At 50.4% G+C, this 9279-nt stretch overlaps 1 protein-coding gene across 5 annotated transcripts in view; it reads right to left on the reverse strand.

Annotated features, from left to right (window-relative positions):
* Positions 1-8279, reverse strand: part of DLGAP4 (discs, large (Drosophila) homolog-associated protein 4) — a 122524-nt gene extending 114245 nt beyond the window's left edge. For all 5 annotated transcript variants that reach the window (XM_005868480.2, XM_005868477.2, XM_014541425.1 and 2 more), the window contains exon 1: positions 8069-8279. The gene's annotated coding sequence lies outside the window, so the exon portion shown is untranslated. The remainder of the gene's footprint in view (positions 1-8068) is intronic.
* Between the last annotated feature and the right edge of the window lie 1000 nt (positions 8280-9279).

Consider the following 9279-nt stretch of genomic DNA (forward strand, 5'->3'; position numbering starts at 1 on the left):
GCGCCAGGTAATAACATCACATAGCAATGCCCGGCTTCCTCTCCCTAGCGACTAGCCTCCTTGCAGTTTCTTCAGCCCAGGAACACGACTTGCTTTATAGCCAGGTGCAAACATTTCACACTTTAACCAAATGTCTGTGAAGCATTTTCCCGTGCCTCATCTCATTTGATCCTCACAGAAGTCCTGGAACAGGTAGATAGGAGACTTGGTGGAAATCTATTTTCTTTTCATTAGCCGGAAAATGGAAATTTAGAAAGTTTAGAAACCTGACCCAACTGAAAAGAAGTAAGAAATGGTGGACTTTGAAAATTACTTCAGGTTTTCTCACTGCACAGAATATAGTCAAACACTGCTGCAGTTAAATATTTTACCCTTTGTTCTCCCTGCGTGATCTACAATAAGAATCTGCTTCGTGTTGATATTTACTGCTATGTTGCTGACAATTACCTGAAAGAGAAGTTGGGGTGCTTCACTGGGCTGGAAAAAGTTTAGCTACATCAGAACCGGCCCAATAGTTGAGGTCTCCTGGGCTGAACGCTCCGACCTCCAAGCCCTGTGGCCTCAGAATTTAGCAGGAGGCAGGTGAGAACCAATTGATCTGGCCCGGAGATCTCTGAGTGATGGGCACCTCCCTCTGACTTGCCATAGAGCACTTGCTCCCCTGATGGAGACGCCTCTCCCCGTGGCTGAACGGTGAACTCCCCTGGCAGGGGCTGCTCTAATGCATCTCCATAGCACGGCGCCTGGCACCTGGTAGGTGCTAATAAACGTTTGTGGAGTGAGAGAATAAGTGATTAAATGGGGACCCTGGGGCACGATGAAGTATTAGAGATGACCCATAAAACATGGCTCGTGCATGTCCCAGCATTGATGTATCAGAAACAAAAAATGCTGCTGTCAAAATAAAGTCGCAAAACATTTGATTCCTGAGGATTTTGCTGTCTGCCTCCAAATTTACAAGGGTATCAGGGGATGATCTGGGAGGGTTGGAGCTTCCAGAACAAAGCTGCCTAAGTCTGAGCAGATGAAGCAACCAGGGCTCCCCTGAAGAGTGGGAGGAGGTGAGCAGGAGGGCCAGGGAGTGGGCAGGGGTGGAAGAGATTGGTCCCTGTTCCAGACCTGCCTCTAATTTGCTCTGTATTGTTGTAGGGGTGGCTCAGCCACAGTTTTTAGATTGTAAATGTAAAGGGCATTTGGAAAGCTGACTGATGCAGATGTGTGTCCAAAGGCCAAAACACTCCCTCTGCTGTCAGGCTGATGTGACTCTGCCCTCCCCCCTCCATTCAAGCTCCCAGCAGGGTATGCAGTCACCCAGGGCTTCTTGGTCTTGGAACACTACGGCCTAAAGAGGCAGGCTCCTGCCAGATCCCCTGGAAGGTCACTTCGGGGAGAGACCTCAGTGGCAGGTGAGTGGGAAATGTTCCAGGTGTGCCTCAGGCGGTGGCAGGATTGTGGACTTGATCGGGTGAAGGAGCTTTCTTGTCAGAGGCGGAAGGAATAGAAAGTGAGCTCCCCATCTCTGAGGGTGTGCAAGCAATGGCTGGACACCTTGGGATCAGAAATTCCGATCAATGGTAGAAAATAATTTAGACCAGGGGATATCGAAGGGCCCTTTGAGGGACCACTGGGTCTTTTCTCTCCTTACCCACGGGGGGCCTTGACCTGACCCCTCCAAGGTTATGCTCTCAGTACCAGCCAGATTGAGCTTGCTGACATGTCCCTTCTCCCACAACATCCCTCAAAGACGCCCCACTGCCTTCAGGATCAAGTCCAAGCTCTTATCCTGGCATTCAAGGCCCTTGTGGTCTGGACCTGCTGCTGCTCATCCACTGGATGTTCTCCCACCACACGCTCTTGACATATTTCTCCTGCAACAATGGTCTTTCCGTACTCTTCTTGGCTACTCAGCTTAGGTGTCACCTCCTCCAGGAAGACTTCCTTGCTCCCATTCTGGCTTTTGTGCATATACCCACATTGCAGACAAATCATCTATGGGCCTCTCCCGCTCCCCTCAAAACGGCAAGACCCTTGAGGGCCAGGACAGCTCCCTGCCGGCCCAGCATGGGCCCTGACACAGAGAGGGCCAACGTCTCCTGAGCTGGACTGGCACTTCAGAGATTCTGATTTTGAGAGCCCAAAGCTGCCTCAGTGAGCTTCTGACTATAAGTTCTGTGCTCAGGACTCTTTTCTGTAGGTACATTGTTTTTTTTCTGATTATGAAAGTCACACATCTTGGGAAATTCAGATCAGTACAGGAGGCGAATTTGCTGTGTTTAGCCACTGTTTGGTCTATTTAGGCTACAGCACACATTTTTGTTTGGGGGAGCTATTCTTTCCCACTCTCCACTGGTGAAGTTCTGGTGGTGCTGATACCATCCCCAGCTGGGGGGCGGTGCATAGGCCCAGGCTGCCAACCAGAGCAATTGATTGAGGGGAGGGCACACCCCCAAATTTGACCAATCAATGCCGAGACTCAGTTTCGAGACTTGTATTTGGGCTACCTGGGAAGAAGTCTTGCATATTCCTCTGGACAGGCATCTTATCTCTGTACAAAAGAGCCCTATAAGAACATGGGGCATTGCCCTGGCTGGGTTGCTCAGTGGTTGGAATGTCATCTCACACACCAAAAGGTGGCAGGTTCAATTCCCTGTCAGGGCACATACCTAGGTTGCAGGTTTGATCCCTGGTTGGGATGCATATGGGAGGCAACCAATCAATGTTTCTCTCTGACATCAACATTCCTCTCTCTCTCTCTCTCTCTCTCTCAAATCAATAAGAACATATCCTCAGGTGAGGATTAAAAAACAACAACAACAACAAAAAAAACACACGGGAACAATTCAGAGGAAGCAGAGATGAGAAATAGTGAGAGAAATCGGGTCCTGGTAAAGGGTCTAAGCCCCTGGATCCAGCTGAGCCTGAAGCCACTACCTCTGAACTTTACAGTTACAAGCCAATACATTTCATTTTTGTTTAAATCCGTTTGGGCTGGGTTTTCTGTCACTTGTACTTGGAAAGTACCTGAATGATACAAGCAAAAATAAAAATAAGCTTGTCCATATCTCACCATCCAGAGGCAACCCCCATGAACAATGTGATGGTTTTCCTTCTGGGTGTTTCTCTTGGCAGAACATGCATATATTTATTTATTTTTTTCCCTAAAAACCTGAGATCGTACAATATTCACTGTTTTGTATCCTCCTACTTTTCCCCCAACAAGGCTCCACAGACATGTTTTCCATGTCTGAGAACGCCATTGTCTGGCCGGCCCATAATTTATTTAACCATCTCTTGCTGGTAGATAATTGGGCAGTTTCTAATTTATCACTGTCATCAAGAAAGTGCAGTGAACTTACTTGTAAAATGCATAGGTTTGCTCTTGCTGGATTATGTATGACTAAGATTCCACATTCCAAGAGTTTGACTTCACCAGTGTAAGTTTCTCTGTCTGCGTTTTAAGACTCTGTGTCCATAGGTAGTATCTTTCTTCCTGGGGAGGTTTAGTGGTTATCAAAAACAAGCAAATACAAACAAAACAAACCCCAAACAAGCAAATATAGGGCCAGGGTATCCCCAGAACAGCATCTCTGGTGAGAATGCTCATTCCCAATCCTTAGGAAGCAGCAGTTCAGGCCCACATACAGTTGCGGAGGAGGAAGCTGGGGCTCGGGGCTCAGGGGTTGGGGGGGGTGCTGGTCTGGGGTCCAGCTGGCTGTGTATGCCCAGCTAAGTGGTCCACTTCCCTGGGCCTCATCCCCCAACTGGGTCTGACCCTCAGAGGTGAGCCTGTGGGACCAGTCAGCACTGAGAGCCCAGGCAGGACATGATGAGCACAGAGTAGGTGGCACCTCTGGCGGGCACGGTGGGACAGCTGCCACCCCCGGTGGTCCAACACTGAGACTGTTCCAGCCCTCTACGTGTTTTAACTCACCGAAGCCCCACAGCCACCCCGACACTGGCATTCTTGTCTCTGTTTCACAGAAGGGAAAACTCAGCATCAGAGAGAGCGAGTGACTTGCCCAAGGTCACACAGCCAAGAAGTGGTAGAGCTGAGGTATGGCCCAGATCTGCTGATTCCCCAGCCCACATCTTATCTCATTTTACTGGAGAACTGCTCCAGGCAGGACTGTGGAACTCCTAAAAGCCCCTGTTTGCCTTCCCAAGATCTAACACTGACGAAAATCTCCAAACCCAGGAAAGTATGAAGAAGACAATGCAGATCTCCCATGTCCCCGTGCCCCACATACTTCCTACAAAAAAATGATATCTGTTTTATAACCTCTTCTTTTTCAACTCTGTAACACACTGTGAAGTTCTTTCTGCAACAGGAAGTTTAGATCCGTGGCCCCATTTCTAACAGCTGCAGTGGGTGCCACTGTATGGCTGCAGTAAATGAATGTAACTAGTCCCCTGGTGATAGACAATTGGGTTCTCAATTGTCCTGTTATCACCAATGCTGCCAGGAACACTCTCCAGCACAGCTAATCCCCTGTCACCCTTCAGGTCCCAGCTCAAATGCCACCTCCTCAGAGAAGCCATCTTGAACCGTTCCATGTCATGCAGGTCCCCCTACCCTGTTCATCTGTATAACGTCACCATGCTAACGTCCCTCTCTGCAATGATGGAGTCTCTGCTTATTCAGTTTATTTGTTTGGGTGATTGTATAATATCTGTCTCTGTCCAAGACTGTGTGCTCTGTGAGGGGCATCGACCAGCAGGGACTAGCACTCAATAAATGTCTTGGGAATGCAGGAATGCCGCGGGGACTGGTGCCCCGTCTGCAGAGCAGGTGCCCCTGTTTCAGGGCTTAGAGACACCCTCTGCCATGCCACCCTCCAGGCCATGTCCCCAGCACCAGTTCAGGGACTCAGAGATCTGCCTTAGAACTGCTTGGAGCTTCCAGGCCAGGTGCCTGCCCTGCTGGGACCCCAGGACCAAGCAGTACCTGCCACACACAACAGGAGACACACGGGGTGCTGGAGCCTGGGAGAGCTGGCAGAGAAGCCGTCCACTCACTGGCTGTGTGGCCTTGGGCCGATCATTTCCTCTTTCGAAGCCTTGGTTCCCTCATCTGTAAAATGGGGCCAATACCACTGACTTCACAGGGTTGTTCTGAAGATTAAGGAAGATAATGGACATGCTTAGCACATAGTAGGCCCTTAGGAAATGGCAGTTCAGGCCACATACAGTTAGTTCAGAGGTTGGGTCTGACCCCATCTCACCTGGATGACTGCTTTTTATATTGAATGATTGCTGGTTATGCCCTGGCCTTCTCCCCTGCCCTGTTTCCAGGAATGACCCATCCCTATCCTTCAACACTTGTCAAATGGTTAAATGCTCTGCTCTGATCCCTTGGCAGACTCCCAGATGCCTCATCTGCTGCCTATAGTCACAGCTACCTGCCTGGCCTCCTAAGCCTTAAAAATGCAAGAGGCAGCGACACAGGTCTGAGGAACAAGTGGAGGAACCCTGCCCTGGGTGGGGAACTTCCTGGCCCTCGATCCTCAAACACGGCCAGTGATGTCGGCCTGAGTCAGCCTGTCCGGTTTCTCCTGCACCTGAGTGCTCTTTGGCTGCGTGAGCAGTAACTGCACCTTTCTAAGCCTCACTTTCCTCTTCTGTAAAATGGGGATTGTAATAGAATCCGTGAGGATTCAATGAGATGAGCTGAAACACTTAGCAAGAGCCTGGCAGTTAGTAAGTGTTCAAAAAATATTAACTATTATTGTTATAGTCACTTTTTAGCCTTTTTGCTGTGACATATAATGCATAGAGAAAAGGACATAAAACAGGAATGCTTGCTGAATGAATTGTCACGAAACAAAGAGTTGCGTAACCACCTCCTGGGTCAATAAATAGAGCAGCGTCACAGAAACCACTCCTGAGCCCCCTCCCAAGCCTTACAGCAGGGGTGGGGAACCTTTTCCTGCCCAGGGCCATTTGGGTATTTGTAACATCAGTCACTTAATGTAAGTGTATGTTGCTATGAGGAAAGCTCCTAGATTTATTGAATTTCAAGTCCCGCCTGCAGCTGCCTTGGCAGGGCCAGACCAAATGATTTCGCAGGCCTGATACAGCCCACAGGCCGGACGTTCCCCACCCCTGCCTTATGACCTATTTTCTCCACAAAAATAATCATTTTTTTTTTACTGTTATAGTGCTATTATTATTACTATTATTTATAAAAATAAGCAAATTAAAAAATGAAGTAGGGCTACTCTGCACTGACTGAGCCAGGCTCCCGGACTCCTGTCCTGAGCATGGAGACTCCCCATCCAATTTCCCGACTTGGGCTTTGGCTGTTCTTTAAATAACTAGCTTGTTAGCAAAATAGCAGCAGTAACACCTCCCTCGCTGCCGCCCAGGCCTCCATCTTTCCTCACAATGCTGACGGCTGCTCCCCCAGCTCGTGCCAAGGAATCCCGCTCTCCGTCACTGGGCCACACATGCAGGGCTGCCAGCTATGCTGTGTTCTCAGTAGCCACATCCTGCCCCTCTGGCTGTGCCTGGCTTGGGGGGCAGAGGTGGACACTGAGTTTAACTGAGATGATGAAGAAAAGGAAGCACTTAGTGAAATGCCAGGCACATAGTAACTGCTCAAGAAATGCTCGACGTTATTCAGGTGGCTCCTGTTACACATCTAGTTCCTGGGGAGAACACGCAGGGACTGGGGCACAGCCAGGAGAATTTGCAAATGATTAAATCCCACAGACACCCACAGCTCTCAGATTGAGATGTCATCACTTCTTTTCCCACAACAGCTTCTCAGCCAAACGCGGCTGCTGTCTGCAGTCCCTACAATAAGCCAGGGGACCGATCAGGGGAGCTGGGTTGGGGGCAGCTAATTAATAGGGCTCTTTTCATGGTTATTAATAATAAGGCTGGCACCACACAAGTGCGCTCCTTGGCCTTGAAGAAGCACTTCTACTTACATTATCTACAGCGAACTTCACATGCTTTTTTATTATCCTATAACATTTGCATATGATACATATTTACAAGTCTTTTTCCTCCTCATAACCATCCCATCAGGGAGGCTGGGAAGCTGTTGGCAGATGAGAGAATAGAGACCAGAGGGGCTGGCCACCCTGCTGAAGGCCTGAGCTCACTGCATGCTCTCTGGTGTCAGCAGGGACCAGCAGCTAAAAGGCCACTGGGCTCAGGGCTCCTGATGATGTCTAGTGGAGGGAAGTGACATCTAGGAACTTCCTTCCTTCCACAACTATTTACTGTGTTCCCACTCTATGCTGGGTACCTGGCTGTCTAGTAGGGGATGAAGCAGTTTAGTGCTCACTCTTGGGAGCAGAGGCCACATGAACAGGCAGATCATAAACCAACTGTCCCATGTAGTGCTGGCTGGTGGCTGGTGACCCTCATTTGAACCATGGCATCCTCGTCTGTGACCTAGACTAGTTGTGCCTCTGTGGCCCGGGAGGTGGCGGTAGGTTGAGGTGCAGGAAGACGGTGAGTGTCAGGTGCTGTGCTGGCACTGAATGGGGGTATGTTCTCGGGATCATCGTTGTGGGAAAGATGACAGGACCAGGCTTGGTGTGTGGCCAGGGGTGGGCTGCACAATCTCAGACGGATGGTCAGAGAGGCTGCCGGGCCCTGCACCTCATCCTGTGTTGGAGTCAGTCCAGGTGGGAACTGGGGGAATGTGGGCAGAACAGACTGGAGGGGCAGGAACAACAAGGATCCCCAAGATTCGGGAACTCTGATGGCCTCGCCTCAGCCCCAGCAAGGCTCACCCCTCCCCTTCCCTTCCTGAGCCCATGTCACCAACTGCCCAGCCCCTTGGGTGTGGCCAGGGCTGGCCTTTGAGGTAGACAGAGCTGGGCTGGCTGTGCATCCTCGGGCAAGTGGCTTCCCTTCTCTGAGGCTGTTTTCTCTATGAAAAGGAAGCCATCACCATGTCCACCTATTGGGTTGTTGGGACGACTGGACAGATAAGCAGTTAAATCATAAATTGAGCTCAGACTGAGATTCCCTCACCAGCATGTGGGTGTCACTGGGTGGCAAAGCTGGGCATTTCCCAACTGTGCCTAGGGCGGCGGACCCAGTTACTTACCAACCAGAGGGCTACGTGCAGAGGAAAAACAGGAACCAGTCGGGAACCAGCAGGCGTCACCTCAGGAGCGGGCACTGGACCGAGGGCTGGCACACACATCCCTCCAGGCACTCAATCAGAGACAGCAGCCAGTGTGGGACAGGGCCCTGCAGTGCTGGGAGTGACCAAGTTCTTACCACCAGGCAGCTGGCAGAAGGGGAGGCACCAGTGCCTGCAGAGATGGGGAAGAAGGTCAATTAGGAGGTGCCTGGGATAATTTCTCCACCCTGAGACCCTTTGATGGGTCCTGGGACCCTGGGGATGGACACACCACGCAGCAATCATAAAAACCCAAGTGTTTGTACACTACATTTTTCTAAGTACTCTGGTATCCCGGCTCATGTGGGCCCCACATTGTTTTTCAGAGGCCTATTTGCATGTCATGCATATTTATGATGCCTTTCTTACCACCCACAGAATCCCCGCAGCAGCCAAATCCCCACAGCAGCCGGGAAGCTTGGTTTCAAAGGCTCTGATCCTCCCTGTCTTGCTTCTCCCTCATTTTCTCTGAATAGGGGCAGTCAGGAAAGCCAAACAGTCCTGAGTTCAAATCCCAGCGCAGCCCTTCACTTGCTGGGCAGGCAGCTGTCCTATTCTGAGCCTCAGTTTCCTCACTTGTCAAATGGTATTAAGAGTGCCTCCTCTGCCCTGGCTGGGTGGCTCGGTTGGTTAAAGCATCGTCCCATACACCAAAAGGTTGCGGGTTCGATTCTCGGTCAGAGCATATAACCAGGTTATGGATTTGATCTCTGGTCGGAGCGTGTATGGGAGGCAACCAATCGGTGTTTCTCTCTCCCTTCCTTTCTCTAAAATCAAGAAACATATTCTTGGGTGAGGACTTAAAAAAAAAATTAAAAAGAGTGCCTTCTCTGAGGGCTCCTGTGAGGATTAAAAAGACAATGCAAGTAGAATACCTGGCACAGAGTAGAGGCTCTGTCCCTGTCCCTTCACTCAGAGCAGGAGGCCCTTCATTGCATCATCACCTCCATCACCTCCCACATAACACATCTTGTGCAAGAGGCGAAGGGAAGCCAGGTGTCCCTCTCCACCCACTTCTCCTGAACAGGTGCCACCGCTCCTGCTTGGATCTTTAAAGCAGCAGGGACCCAGTCCTCCTGGGAGAAGAAAAGGGCTCCTCCATCCCATAACCTCCTCCCAGGAGCCTCTGGGCT

The sequence above is a fragment of the Myotis brandtii genome, unplaced genomic scaffold, assembly GCF_000412655.1.
Source record: "Myotis brandtii unplaced genomic scaffold, ASM41265v1 scaffold27, whole genome shotgun sequence".
In the NCBI taxonomy this organism is placed as follows: Eukaryota; Metazoa; Chordata; class Mammalia; order Chiroptera; family Vespertilionidae; genus Myotis; species Myotis brandtii.